The following is a 15,891-nucleotide window of genomic DNA, read 5'->3' on the forward strand; positions in this document are numbered from 1 at the left end:
CTGTCAGAAGGCTGTTCTGGCATAAGTGTCTGACAGGGTCACAGTCTCCTTCAGGCTCCATCCAGAGCTGCACAGGCCTTTTCCCCTTCTTAAATCCATTACCCCGGGTGCTGCCACTGCCACTGACGGGCTTGGCCTTGGCCAGTTGCAAGTCCATCTTGGAGCTGCTTGCCATTGGCTCCATTGGATGTAGAGGAAGTTTCTAACAGCTTCTTATAGAAGCATACCCTATAGCCTTCCTACTTCCAAAATCTTGCCATGGAAACCTAATATAAAGACTTACAAAAACTATTCAGTTATCTTGAAACTTAACATTTCGCAATGCTGCTTAACATTCAGCTACGGTAAGTGAAAGCCAGCACTGGTCACTGTGCTGTACTTCTTATTAAAGTTAACAGAGCAGGACATAGAAAGATTTATGGTTACTAGCAGAGAGGGAGGGAATGTTTCCAGCAAGAGGGGAAAGAAAATCATTCACAGTGCAAATGTTACTTTCATTGAGTTTGTATACACTGTAATTTATCCATGGCCCCAAACTCAAAATACATGATTCTGAATAAGAGGAAGTGTTTCATTAATGAAATATACTTTCATGTAGTCAAATGAACAACACTCATTACAAATGAAGTTTTATACAATTGTCTCAAGATTGAAGACTTATCCATAGATTTAAACACGAAAAGACATAAACTGCCTAAATTGTACAGATTAATTTCACTGTACATGGTGAAGTTCCTTAATGCTCACATCTGTATGTGGGAAATCCTTTGTTCCTATTAAATCCCTATGTGTGCTGTTGCACTCTTTTGACTGTTATATGATAGTCTGCTCAGTTTTGGCATAAAGCACAAGGATATACAGGCTTATTTAATAATATTTCTTCAAGACTTTATCAAAAAGGCATATGCACATTTATGTACACAGCATCTTCTAAGTTCCCCAGCATAACTGTGTATTGGGGTGTTACAGAAGAAAGTGTTTTGCATAATGACATTAGATACACAAGGACAATTTTGGGGTGTGTGAGCTGGAGGCAGCAAGTTGATGATGAGTCCAGACACTTCTTAGCTGGAATCTCTCCTGATTCTTCACTTTTCTGTGCCAACACAAGCTTTTAAATACCTCTCCTTTAAAAACAGTGAGGACTGGTATATGCCTTCTACACTGAAGCAAAGATAAATAAAGTTTAGTAAGATATAAGCTTTCTTTTTAGGGCTCCACCTATTTATTTGCTTTTTTTATTTATTTTATTTTATTTTATTTTATTTTATTTTATTTTATTTTATTTTATTTTATTTTATTTTATTTTATTTTATTTTATTTTATTTTATTTTATTTTATTTTATTTATCTTATTTTATTTTTTTATTATTTTATTTTGCTTTTAAATCTGAAGAAGCATTGAAAGAAATCTGCTGTAGAAAGGCAGATTATTTCTTGTGTTTATGCTTTTCAATACTAGTAGCAAGAAAGAACCTCTGAGAATGGTGACAGTGAGACTCCGGGATAAGGCTGAAGAAGAAATAAGTTGTGTAATGTTTCAGAACAGGCTTGGAAAGATTCTTTTAGTAACTTTCCTACTATGCTTAAAGCTTTATCTTGTTGTTTTTTGACTCAGGTGTATAGCCAGTATTCAGAGCTGTGCTCAATTAGTCTGCTGGTAAGGGAAATTGATTTTACAATAAGGTCTTTCTGTAGAGAAATTCAGTTTATTTACAATGGAATCTACACAGTGTCCTGCTTCCTTAGTAAGTGGACTTACTAAGACCAAATATCCAGTTCACTTCCTCATGTTTTCCAAGCTGTCCTTTCCAGTGACCTTGGAAGCTCAGCATTCTCCTTCCCCACACAACTGCAGACATGGTTCTTTGGGGTGATGGCTCTGCCCTCCTGGTCTTCTTCCCTATGGCCTTGGATAAAAGATGCACATATCTGCTGTCAGTCCATCTGCTGGTCCATGAGGCTTAGCTGTGCTCTGGCCCTGCCATCCTGCCATCTGGCCCTGTGAATATTTGTTTCATTTTGTGCATATTATGGCTATCACCTGCAGAAACTATAAGAAAAGTACAATACTGCCTGTTCCAGTTGATGTGTTTATGGAATTTCTTCATATATGTTCATGCTCACATTACACAAGGCATCCCCTTAAATGAATAGGGAGATCCTTTTCACATGTGAATTTAGAAAGGAATATGAATACCAAGTTTGTGAAGAAATATGCATGTCCCAGTGTCACAGATGGAGTTTTGGTATGGACCATCACTGCTTACAGTTCTGAGTTTCCCAGCACTCAAAATATACCAACAGGGGCTATTTAATTTTATGTAAAAGTTTTATAGATCCAGATTTTTAGAAAACAAAATTGGACCATTTAAAAGAAAATATTGAAGAGTTTAAAGCAAGGGTGAATGTGAAATTTCCTAAGGAAGCAAAGAGAATTCTGCTGGTCTATGGTAAAACTTCAACAAGAGAATTGAAGTAAATATCTTGTTTGTTATTGCTTAGTATCAATGACCTATAGTTACAAAAATTTTTTATTATTATTTTTAAGCATTAGAATCTAACATTTTACTGTTTATAGAAGAAAATTAAAGAATTTAAGTTAAAATCCTAACTGTGGTATTGCTTTGATACTGTTCTGAGTCTGTTGACATTACATGCATTTATAATAAATAGAATTTTTTGTAATTTGAACAGCTATCCAAAGAAACCCAGACCTTATTTCACAATTAAAATATCAATATTTAGTAGTAGTGAAAAGACTGAGTTATAGCTTTGATACTGAAATTATTTGTTATTCTAATATAGTAACTAAGATTTAACTGTAGCTTCCAGTTTAAAAAATGCTGACTTTTAAAATACAGTGCATGACTGGAGGGGAGGAAACAACCTCAACAGCTCCTTTGCATTGAAAATTTTCATGGTGTGACTTTCCCTAGCTTTCCTACAGGTAAGGACACTGTTGTTGTTTACATAATGCTTAACTTGGTCTTTTCCTGCAGGAAGTGCATGACACACGAGGTGAATGTTTTCATAATTGTAACAACAAATATGATGGAGTTTAATTTTCTTGCATTTGCAACGGGACTTTTTTGATTGTTCAGCCTTGAATTCTTTTATAAAATGTTGCCTGATACACTGGAAAACGTCACATCTGTTTTCTTTGTTTTCTGATCAAGAAAGAAGAGTATTTGAGGAAATGCTGCATCAGATGTATAATCAGCACTCTTCAAATAAAATAGCAGATGACTGATCTGTTATTTAGGTATTCCCTAGAGTTAGCAATATAATCTCTAAGTACACTATTTAAACTCAATATTAATTAGAAAGATGTAATTTCAGACATTGACATTTGGATACCATAAGACTCTACTTAAATTAAGAAATGAGCATTTAATTCTATTTTTCTATTTCCATAATTTTGTATCATCTGATTACTGAAATTCTATCTTCTGTATTCTGCCAGTGACCACAGCATTTTGTATTTGTTGTTTTGTTTTATTTTTTTCCTTAAGAATTATGACAGTAGACCAAATGGTAAGCAGGTTATGTAACAGATGTTTTACATTATTCAATTTATCGGTTTTTGATGATGTTTTGTTTCAAACAGTATTTTTCTGATTAAGACACACAGTGTGATCCCTTTGTATCCTCACAGCAGTTAACCTGACTTCTTTAATTTGTCAATAATAACTCTTAAAGAACTGTTTGCTGAGCAAGCTAAATAAATGTAGATAGTATTCCACCTCTGGTAAAACTCAGAGGTCCTGCACGATAATCAGTACAAGCTACTCTTCTGAATTAAAAATGCACAAAGAAGAAGATTCTTAGAAATTAAACTACTTTGGACAGGATGAAATATAGGTCAGATATCCCAGCAGATGAAAGACTGGCAGTGTAATGCCATGAACATGAAATGTCATTTTAAGTTCCCTTACCCCTGCAGCTCCTCATTGCTAGCACTGCTCAGACCTTGGTATAAGAGCCATAAGGACAGACTGGTGAGGAGATGTATGGACATGGACTTAGACCTTCATCCTGGCAGTCTCTCTACATTGGCATCATTACAGAGCTCATTTCAGTGGCCAAATCCGTGTGGTAGCCACAGAACATATGTGCCTGATTCCAGATATACTTCACCTCCTGCATCCACATCCACTGCCGTTTTCTCATACTTACACAGGAGTAACCTAGCAGGGTCTTTCCATTTCAAATCTGGAGAAAAGTGCACCACCCAGCACACCTTCACTTCTACCCCAAGGGAGCAGCTGAGTGGCAGATAGATGGCAGTCATCACCCTAATGCCATGCAAAATACTCAGAGACCACAGCAATAAACACGGTGGAAAAACTTTATGTTGAATAAAAGAGTATAAAATATTGTCTGCCTCCCACAGGAGTTCATGGGTCTTTTGTTCTTGACTTCAAATTCATGTAGAATTCCACCATGCTTTTTGAAGTTAACTGGAAAGTTTTCTTGAAAATTTTTGTCAAAATTTTCAATTTTTTTTTTTTAATGAAGGCTGTCTCTGTATTTAACTGGGCCCAGCTTGTTAGACTATGGTGCTAATAACAGCAAGGTTTTAGGTTCAATATCCATACAAGCTATTTATTTAAGAATTGGACTTGATCCTCATAGGTCCCTTCCAAGTCAGAATTTTCCATGAATCTGTGATCTCAAACTCATATTGCTATGAGCTTGCTATGGACTATGGAATTTCTCCTCTTTCCACAACTTGTCAAGTCCCATCAGATTTTATAGTTGTGTCTAATAATTTAGTGAAATTCTGACCTAAAACATTAAGGTGCCATATGCCTTTACATCTGCATCCTTTGCATTGTTATTAATCCTCACTAGTGTAGATACTTATAGATGTTCTTATTTATGATCTTAATTAAATTTATGATAGTTCAAGGTATGTTTAGCAAATTGTAATTATTACTATTTCTTTATATATAACCAAAAAAATTAATCAGTCTATCTTTTCATTTCCAATCACTTAGATATAATTCTGGCTCTCCTTTAACTTACAAAACATAATTACAAGTCACGCAGTAATTTTATTAGTGAATACCCTGAAGACTACAGGATGCATATCTTCTAGACTGGCTCATCCTTATATATTCTGTTTCTTCATGTATTCCCTTACCTGCCAAATCACCAGATATAGTGGCATAATCTTCATTACTTAATTATAATTATTAGTCAAGGGGTTTCTACCCCAGACATGCAGGTTTTGAGCAGTCTGCTGAACAGATTAGAAAAAGGTTTAAAAAATAAACCATTTGATAATGGGACAATTATCTGCTAGCCACCTAAGTAGAACAGTAGGAGAATAAATACTCCTTTAATATATGGAGAGTCCTATATATTGAGCAAGTGCAAATACAGAATAAAGGCTGTTTGTGCACCCATTGCTAAAATTTATTCCCTTTTGAATGCACTGCAGTTTAAAATATTTTTTCATGCAACATATGAATTATGCATGTATATATATATACATATATCAAAAATGTTTGTATATTCCTTATGTGGGTTAAGGCATTTCTTGGAGGAATTAAAATAAGAAAGGAGGGCCGCTTGATATTCCAGTGAAATCTAATTTGAAAGCAATTTGCAACTATAAATTTCACTCAAGAGATTTCCAGGTGTTTGGTGTACAACTACACATAGGAAGAATTTCCCAAGAAATGAACCTTAATGACTGCAGTAAAATGGATCAGAGGCTTTACCTTTGCATCTCTACTCTCTGTGAATTTCTGCTTCATGGATCTGTCTTTTGCTTTTGTACTGTTCTTGTTTTTTTAAAAGAAGGCAGATGAATAGGCTTTTTACTAATGAGTTATACTAAGAGGCTGCTGGATTTCGAGATATACATGTCATGAATTATAGTTATATTTTACAAAGACAGTTTTGCAATTCAGTTTCCTAAACACATTGTAGCATTCTTAAAATCAGAATCCTGGAACTATGGGCACTGTACATTTTTGCAGTGAGACATCCACCATCAAAATCTTCAGAGTTTAAAGAAAATGGTGGGTAAAAGAATATTACTTCATTCTTTACCTTGGAAACTCAGACTCAGAAAAATCCTGTTTTTTACAAGGTCAGTGCGGATAACTGGAGCAGGGTCAAGAAGTTATCTCTTGATTTAGTGCCAGTTTGTGCCAGCTTCCATGGATGTCCTGTCAGTAGCACTCCAATCTTCTATTACTCTTGGCCTTCTGTCGCTAGAGGACACGAAGTACAGAGCAAAGGTTCCAAGAAATCACAGCCACACAGAGGTTTCTTCATAAGGTGAAGAAAGCCTTTATTCCGGGGTCTTACAACCCTTTTTATAAGCTGTTCCAATCAGGTCACCCTGATTGGTAGAAGGAACAACACCTCCCTCATTCCATTGGTGGGACAAGAGAGAAAACACTCTCAGAACATCTGTGTCTTGTTTTGGGAAAGTAAAACTTTATTTACACAAACAATCCTTGAGAGTGAACAGTTCCCAAAAGACTTTCCCTTGGGAACAATAAGCCCCTGAGAGCTTGAAATTCTCTCAGGTTCAGAAATCATGTCCACAGCCTTCCTTTTTTTCTTTTCTGGCAAAACCTAAATGTTACAAGTTGTCACAGAGCCAAATAGATTTTACAGGTAGGCTGGATTATACTATGCAGAACTGTCTGTACTGAAAGGGAAAGTTTAGTCTAGGTCTGGTAAATGGGCAGCTGAAGAAGTCAGCAAACTGAAATATGAAAGTTGCACTTCTCTGCACTACTAGTTAGAAGAGCATGAAATGAGTAACTAAGAGTCAACAGAAAATTTGCAGAAATATGTGGAATTTACAGTGACTTTTCCTTTGTCAAGAACACTTCAATCCTTAGAGCAACAAGCACTGTGTATGTACTGGGACTGGTCAGGAAAAGCCAGAATGTTGCCTGCACACAACCCAACAGCAGCTGAATGGGAGGTTGTCTTGATAGGTTACTTGATGGCTCAGAATGCTGGGATGAAGTTTTATAGTTCTGTCCCTCTTTTCATCAGATTTTATCTCCTCCTACAGAAAGAAATTGCCAGGATTTGTTCTTGCACTTTATGTCCACATTCAGGCTAGGAAGTTGAAGTCTTCCAAGGAAGCAACCGGGGGTCTTTTATCTTCTCCTTAGTATCTACAGCAGGTTCTCTAGAAAGTTGTATCTGTTCTGGGCACTTAGAGATTAACAGCATGGCCAGAGTGTATACTGTCTCTGGACACACAGATTATGTGTGAGGAAATATGGCTTCCCCTCAATTTTTATCCTTCCAGCTCTAGATCTGTGATGAATAAGGAGGGGGAAGAGGGCTCACAGGGGGAGTGAAATGAGAGATAGGTGCAGCAGTGTCAGCAAGCTGGCTTTCTGTAACACAGTCCAGCCATCAGGGACACTGATAGAGGGTTTAGTGCTACAGAGGCTGTGTCTTTACCCTTTGGCACTGGACAGTCATGAATAAACAAGTAACTGTGAAAAACAACAAAATATCTTTCTGAATTTTAACAGCCTCACATGCTAGTTCTCATGAAAATAATCTCTGCTGCCATCATTTCCAGGAGTTCCAGATACCTCCTGCAATACAATTATGCGGGCTCAGTAGTAAACTATTCTGCACATTTGGAGCTAAAGGACAAAGTAATAAATGACTTCAGTGAACTACATTGATATTGCATCAAATTGCATCTGAATCCACTACTACTGGGTTTTCTGGTTTTGAAAACCTGCCCTTCAGGATCTCACTGTCCTCTTGTTTGTCTGCTTACATCCTCCTTGATACTGCAATACCAGTGTGAGTCCAAGGTAGATTAGGAACAGCTGTTCTGTAGCAAACAAACAAAACCCTTTGTCTATTAGCCACTATCACTTTTTGACAGGGGGGGGAAAAAGCCAGATGTCTGTTTGCAGACAAGTGAAACTTCATCAAATGCTTGAACTTTTCACAAACAGAAAATCTGAAGCTTGTTCCAAGAGTGATTTCAGGCAAATCCAATGCTAGTGGAGTTTCATTCACTTTGAGAAACATTGTTAATTCCTGCAATTCATGATAGAGCCTCTAACTCAAAAGTCTCTGAATATTGCCATGAAAATATTTCAGTGTTATTGTGGTACTTCTCACTTGGACTGTGAAAAAGACTTCTACAAGCCTAACGGAATATATGAAAAAAATCATATCAATAAATAAGCAGCATAACATAGCAGGAGTAAAAGCTTAAAAGGGAAAAATGAAGTGCTGAATTGGCTGGCTCAGTGAAGAACTAAAATGTAAAACAACCGAGTCTAGTCCTAAACGTATTTTTGGTATATTGAAGTGCTCCTCAAAATGATCATTCTAATTGTAACCCACTGATATCTGTAGCTACAGGGAATATGAGGGCATCTCATCTGCTGTGAATCTCCCACTGTCATTCATGGGAGACGCATTGAAGATGCAAATGGGATTTAGAAAGTCAGGCTTTAATTTATTCCTGTAGCTCTAATGACTAGATGTAAAATGTACTATTGATATGTTCTCTGAAGAATAGTTGACAGAATGTGAATGTCATGATCTTAATCTTCTTTTCACGTTTTCTTGTATTTTAGTTAAAAGATGGGGAAATGCTAAAACAAAAATGTAATACATCTTTGTTCACTGCAGGATATCACCTTTCACAAGGTCCAATTAAAATACTGAATTATTAAATTTAGGACATTTTATTTTAATTTATATTACGTGAATATACTAAGGTACATCTTCAGGAATGCACACAAGGTCTTGAAATGTACTTGCTCTGTCTTATGAGCAGTTTAATACAGATTTGCTTTTATAAATAACAAAAAGTTTGTGTATAGGATTTCAAATCAAGGTGGTTTTGTCAGATTAGACTAGAATGGTCTATAAAATAACTTCGTAAATGGAAACAAACTACAAAATTAAGTTTGCTTTGAGTTCTAATTTACATGCATATTTTGTTCATACTTCAGAACTAAAAAGTTCATGTTCATCTTGGAGACATCCAGAGCTCTGCAAAACCCTGGCACTCTTAACATATTAGCACATGGTTTATGTCTTAGCTTTATTGCATTGCCAAGTTCTATGTTCAAGTCATATGCAAAGTCTTTTTGAGAGCCTTACAATTTTTTAATAACCATATAATTTGGGGCAAGTTCTCATTCATGAGAACTAGAATGACTCCTAGGATTTTTTGAAATAGGAACTATTAAGATTAAAGTACCTAAGGAAGAATAGAAGGTATAACAGTGTATTTTAATGTAATACATACACACACACATACGCACAGTGGTGTGTGTCTGCTATAAGTTTTGACTTTTGACAGAATAACTGTCTTGTTCAGAAGTTTAGGCAGGAAAGTGTAGTACTCCTTGGAATGCTTTTGCTCAAGCCAGTAGCTGTCTGTTACTCCATCTGTATCTAACAGCTAGAGAGAAGCTCTTAGAAGACGCTCTCATCTAACCCTGGCTATCCTGTTGGTCTTAAGGTCTTAAGGTTAGATTATCTGACTCACAGCTCTCATGAACCTAAGAGATACCATTGCTTTTGGATTTAAGAGGATTGGTAGTTCCTCTTGCCAAATCCAGTTCCGTCATGCCTTAAGACCCAAATTATTACTTTGAAGGATAGTTTCCACTGGTTGAAACAATGGAAAGGATGAGTAAGACTGAAGTAATATAATCCCACTCTAAACATCTGACTCCTCTAGGGCTTCCTCCCTTTGAAATTAGCAATTATCCTACAGAGTGCTCATCACCACCTCTACAAATTTAGACCCCATGGTTTTCTCCAAACTGCAAATCACATCAATGAAAGGGCATTAGATATGGCTAAGCCAAACAAAGTCTGATAAGAATTTTAAACCAGCCTCATTTCAGCTGCCATCATGTAAGAAAAACAAACCACTTCATTCTTTGTTGTGGAAAATAGTAGACATCAGTTCTGGCATCCACTAAGAAAGGAGACTGGAATAAGTCCCTGAATCATTATAGAATCGGGTTGGTTTGGAAGTGACTTTAAAAATCATCAAGTTCCAAGCCCCCTACCATGGGCAAGGACACCCTCCATCAGGTTGCTCAAAGCACCATCCAACCTGGCCTTGAACATTCCCAGGGATGGGACAACTGTAACTTCTCTAGGCAAATGCTTCCAATGCCTCACCATCCTCACAGTAAAGAATTTCTTCCCAATACCTAATCTAAACCTGTCCTCTTTCAGTTTAAATAAATTCTTCTTGTCCTATCAATACCCACCTATGCAAAAATACCCTCTCCCTCTTTTTTATAAGCCTCCTTTAGCTACTGGAAGGTTGCTCTAAGATCTCCCTGGACCCTTTTCTTTTCCTGGCTGAACATCCTTAGTTCTGTCAGCCTGTCTTGATAGGAGAGATGGTCCAGCCCTCGGATCATCTTCATGGTCATCCTCTGGATTCATTCTAGGTCCACAGCTTTCTTTTGCTGAGGACTCCTGTATCTGGGATCCTTCCCTCTGACTCGAAGTCTTCCATGTGGAGGTTATGGGTGCACAGTAGAAACAGATGATCTGGAACTGTGACTAAATATTAGCTGCATTCAACAAGATTAAAAAATCTATTTGGACAAAATATTAACATATTACACTTGTTGCCTTTTCTTCCAGATCTATCAACATGCATAACATTATTACCTCTATAAAACTACAACTTATTTTGCTTCTTCAAACTTTAATAAATTCAGTAAACTTTAAACTGCTGTACTTTAGAAGTTCACTACTTCAGACTTAGTGCTGTTTCTGTTTAATGACCACTGGAGACATAATGTGCATGTGCAGGCCAGATAAAGAAGGTTCTAATTTAACCTAATTAAAAATCAAGAATATTACCAGTGTCAGTATGGAGCTTGAAAAGATAATAGCTTCAAAAATTGTATGTAAGAAAAAATAAATTTAATTTAGCAAATGAAAAAATCCACAAAAAAATAACCCCAAAAAACTGTGGGCTTTTCAATAGTTCTTTCCACACTAACTAATTAGCCTCTTAGGTTATGCTTATGAAATGTTCTGTTAGTATTGAATAGATTTTTGGTTTTCTTTGCAATCATCAATCATGAAGTCTTTTGTCTTGGCTTTGTCCTTTATTTTTTTAAATTTTTTTTTCTTTTATATATTCTGGATTTTTTGCCTTTTACTTTCCTTTGGTCTTTGGGGTTGCTCTGAAATGAAAATAATAGCTCAGTTCTTAATTTTATCCGCTAATGAACTGAACAGCTGTGCTCTTTCTGTGATTGGATAATTGTTAAAAGGTATTTGAAAGCTTTATACAAATATCTTCAGCTATGAATATATTGTTTTTACTAGACTTCATGGGTTTATTATGTTTTATACAGTAATGTGTAAAAATCAGAGATTGATATTACACTGATAGTTTCTTCCAGGTATCAACAAGCAGATCTGGTCCCTTAATCCTGAGAAGATAAATCCAAAGGCAAGAGAATGTCTGAAAAGAGCAGCTTTGGGTCTCTAATAACTGGAGTACAAGACTAAGTCTTCTTCTGGGATGCAACGTAACTATAGACTCTGATATATATATATATGTATTCTGATATTATTCAACCACTTGAGATAACCACTGCAGTTTATCTAATGCACTGGAAATTTTGTAGTAAAATAATGTTAATATAATAGTTCTTAAACCACTTCTGTGGCTGTTATTAAAGAAGCAGGCAGAAGAATTAAGATATCACCACGCTTGGTGATCTTTGCCTGTCATCTGGATCCACATTGCCACAGTAAGAGTTAAGCTGCTTTACTTAACAGTAAGGAATGAACAAAAGCAGTTTTAATAATGGTGGTGTTACCATGTGGTACTTATCTAAGCAATAAGTGATGCAGTGTAATTGCAGGCTGAATTAGGTCACACTTCGTCACATGGCTTATTCTAAATTGATGTTACTTCTGTTTGATTGTCCTTTCAAGAGCAGCGATGTACTTCAATAAATGAATAAGCTTGGGCAACATTTCCAGAACTGTTTAAAACTACAAAATTAGGCAATTGCAATTCATGTAGTCTATGACAGAAGTACTATTACTGTCATAGAAACTAGCAGAGCTTATGACTACAACTCATGATTTATTCTGCAGTCAGTTGAACATAAACCAGTTGTAATAATATTTAAAGCACAATATCTGATACGTGTAAGAGAGACAGTCCATATTTGGATGACTAGCAAAGAAAACCTCAACTACTATCATGTTAGGGACATAAAGTACTTTTAACTGAAGAAATTTTGTAGACAGTTCTTAAAAGTTGTTTGTACACAATTCCCTTTCTCCTGAGGGGGATGCAGTTACTTTGTTTAGATTCTAGGCAAAGAGCTTACAAACTGTCTACAAATAGGTCCTCAGTTCAGAAAGCATGGAAAAAGCAGTGACTTACTCCAAGTGCTCTGCTGTGGTTTGAAGAAATGAACGTTAATCCCAGAAGCAGCTATTGGAGTATAATGCTTAGACTAATGTGCTCTAAAAAACTAGTTTGGGTGGGTGCAAGCTACAAGGATGCAGCTACACTGTCACTGTCTCCAGGCACACTTCATTTGCCGTTAGCTGAACTATATTTGGACTATTTTCACTGATAAATGTACAGCATGTCCTATGTTTTTACAGTCCTTAGCATATTGGGGCCCTGCTCTTGACTGACCTCTAGACTGCACAATGATGCTAATAATAAATACCAGGGAAATAAATGATGACTTAACACGTTTGATATATGTCCTCCAGTATGGAAGAGCGATATGAATATGTACACCAGCACACTGTAAGCAGATTCTGATGTATGCTATATATTTTTAGCACAATGGCCTTGATCCAGATATTCCTGACAACATCTTCTACTGTCTTTCATCATTTTGCAGTGAATTTATGTAGGGTACTCTAGATTTGAGGTAGCTGTGGTCTAGAATTAAAATAAATGTTGTATAAAAATGTAGTTTAGTAGCACCCTTTAGACAACTGCTGTGCAAACAACTGTCTGTTAGAGAAAAATAAATGACTGAATAGATGGCCCTGAATAGATTGTCCGAGTGTTCATATGTTGTGCTGCAAAATAAACATAAGTCTAGAAGAGAAATTCACTTCCTCTGCTGCCTGTTTTCTATGCTTTACTGTTTATAAATAATTGTTTTTTAAAAACAAATAACAATATTTAGAATTCCATTGCTGTCCCTCCTATGATAAACTTCTACAAAAAACAGCTCAAGTAAATTCAGATGTGGTAGAGGGCCCACCCAAAAGTTAAATAGTAGTACTGATTATAGCAATATTTCTTATGACCTCATGTGAAGGGAGGTTATAGGACAGAAAGTAATGAGACTGGTAAAGGAAGAATACTATTACTTTATTTAGCTGAGATCTAGTCAACACCTTAAATTGTCCTCATTCTTACTGCGTATTAAAATGGTGCTGAGAGGTTCCAACCAGGACTTGGCATTAGAGAGACACTGTAATATTTTCTCCAATTTTACACACAGTCAGAGCAGGAACAGAGAGAAAGGAATTAAATGTGGAGAAGTTTTATAATGGGCCATAAAACTGCTGTTAAATCTGTAGGTGGCATTTGCTAACATCATAGTCTGAACTAGGAGAACTGATGAGGAAGAGTAAAAAAAAGAAGAGCAAGGATGGCAAAAGGAAGTGCATTTAGCAGGAAGTGAAGTGAAACTGAAGTGACTATACCCAACTGATCATTAAAAACACAATAATGTTGCAAAGAAAAGTACAGGAGGAAAAAAATCATATGCTGATATTGTCAGTGGGTGCCTGATAATTCTTGCTGAAGCTGCCTCAGTAGCTTCATGTGACAACCTAAAGTATCAGACAGAAGAATAACTGCCTGTAACAGCAATCTTGATTTGGTTCAAGGTGAAGCTTTGTGGATGTTTTATCTTCATCTGCTTTCAAATACAAAAAAAAGGTGCTGTCAACATCTGTGGCAGTTTAAAATCATTCATAGTAATAAACTTCTATTAGTCATCTTCAGATAAGAGTACAGAAAAAATCCAAACAAAAAATGCAGTCATGATTAGAATTTCATGTACATAAAGTTATGACTGTGATTTACAACATACTTTTCAGGCATAGGACTCAAGATATTCTCCCAAAACATCCAAGACATTAAGAAAGCTCTCAGCAGAGACCAAAAGAAGTAGCAAAAAAATGCCAAAATAATAAGACTTTTTACTCAGGCAATTTAGCAAGGAAAAAAGTTCATAGATCTGGTGGACTTGCTAAGGGTGTTATGTGAGTAGATGTTGCTTGACATTCTGAGTGTTTTATCTGGACTACTAATACATTCCCTTCCCTGGACTTGTAAGATTCAGCTCATCTCATATGCAGGCAAACTGCTCCTGCAGTTGTTTTTTTTCTTTAGATCATCACTTTGGTATCTCACCTTTAGTTTGCCAAGCTCATTTAGTACTGAGGCAAGACTCTTTTGCATATCTATCTTCACTCTGCATCTTTAAGAAGGATGTTGGAATTAAGCCCCTGATGCCAGGGGTTGATGCTCTTCTCTCTGTCATGAACGATCAGCCTGGGTACATGGTAAAGGGTAGGCCACTTGTTTGTGCAGTAGGCTGAAAGTACTTTTGCCATCACAGATACTTTAGTTGTTTGGAATTGCATTTAATCTTAAAAGATAATTAGTGTTGTCTTCTTTGTTATGCAACTAAAATCTATGGAAAGAGAATCATATCACATCTCTCAGTTACAGCTGTAATTATTGTGGGAGGGTTAGAAGTCCCTGTGTGTTCATAGTCTGTTCCTAAAAGCATAATGCCTCCCTCAGTAGCTACAGACCAGACTTCCCGAGCATTCCTTCAGTGCCCCATTGTTAATAATTTAAAATAAAAAAAGGAATGGGATAGAGTGAATGAAAAAAGGCCACCTGAGGTTTCACTGAAGAAGTCAGTTAGACTTGTGAGTAGAAAGAAACCTAAAAGATTGTTGGCCAGGCTGCAGTGAATGCTTATTTGCATAAACCTACAGGTTGTGTCTTCTTCTTCCATGAAATGTTAATTTTGTGTGCAAACTCATGGCTTTGGAGGGATGAACCCTCATAGACTCAAACTGTGACTGGACAAATGTACCAAAGACCAATCCATTGTGTACTGCTAAACTCAATGATGCCATCTCAGGGTGTTTCTGGACCACAACTCCCCAGAGCTGGAAAGCATTCATGCTTGGCTGGTTTACCTTCCTTCTTTCATGACAATTATTAATGCTGAATCTTCATCCAGATGCTCACCCTTAAATAAACATCTCATCCCTTCAAATGAGACATATTACCAGTATATTTCTCTTCCTTCCCAAATAGATGGGGATTTAGAAATAAATGCAGGAGGAATCACAGAACAGTAAATGAAAATAAGTGGCATCAAGTTGTGACAGGAAAAGTTATTGGATATTAAAAAATATTTCTTCACAGAAAGGGTTGTCAAGCATTAGAAGAGGCAAGTAGTTGACTCACCATTCCTGGAGGTATTTGAAAGATATGCAGATGTGGCATGTGGAGACATGGTTTAGTAGTGGACTTGGCAATGCTATATTTACAGTTAAATTCAATGATTTTAAGAGTGTTTTACAACCAAAATGATTTCATGATTCTATGAAAAAATAAGATGAATGAGAAGAAATAGCATAGAGCACTCTACATAGCAATGGCTATTTGTGGAGCAAGAGCTCTGGCCTGACTCAACAGGTCTGTTTTCAAGGTAGCTATAAAGCCTTACCAACATTAGTTAACTTTTGATTTTCTCGATAATGTCAACACTTTCAACATTCAAAACAAATGGTTCTAGTCGAACAGGGTCAATAAACATTTCTCATGGTCTGCAACAGGCATTGTAAAATT

General features: G+C 36.4%; 1 long non-coding RNA gene across 1 annotated transcript in view; it reads left to right on the top strand.

Annotated features, from left to right (window-relative positions):
• LOC111924475 (uncharacterized) overlaps positions 1–13,110 on the top strand; it is a 45,079-nt gene extending 31,969 nt beyond the window's left edge. The window contains exons 6-7 of the long non-coding RNA XR_015284453.1: positions 2,864–2,949; positions 11,420–13,110. This is a non-coding gene — a long non-coding RNA (uncharacterized LOC111924475). The remainder of the gene's footprint in view (positions 1–2,863; positions 2,950–11,419) is intronic.
• Positions 13,111–15,891: the final 2,781 nt, after the last annotated feature.

Source organism: Cyanistes caeruleus, chromosome 1, assembly GCF_971803275.1.
Source record: "Cyanistes caeruleus chromosome 1, bCyaCae1.hap1.1, whole genome shotgun sequence".
NCBI lineage: Eukaryota > Metazoa > Chordata > Aves > Passeriformes > Paridae > Cyanistes > Cyanistes caeruleus.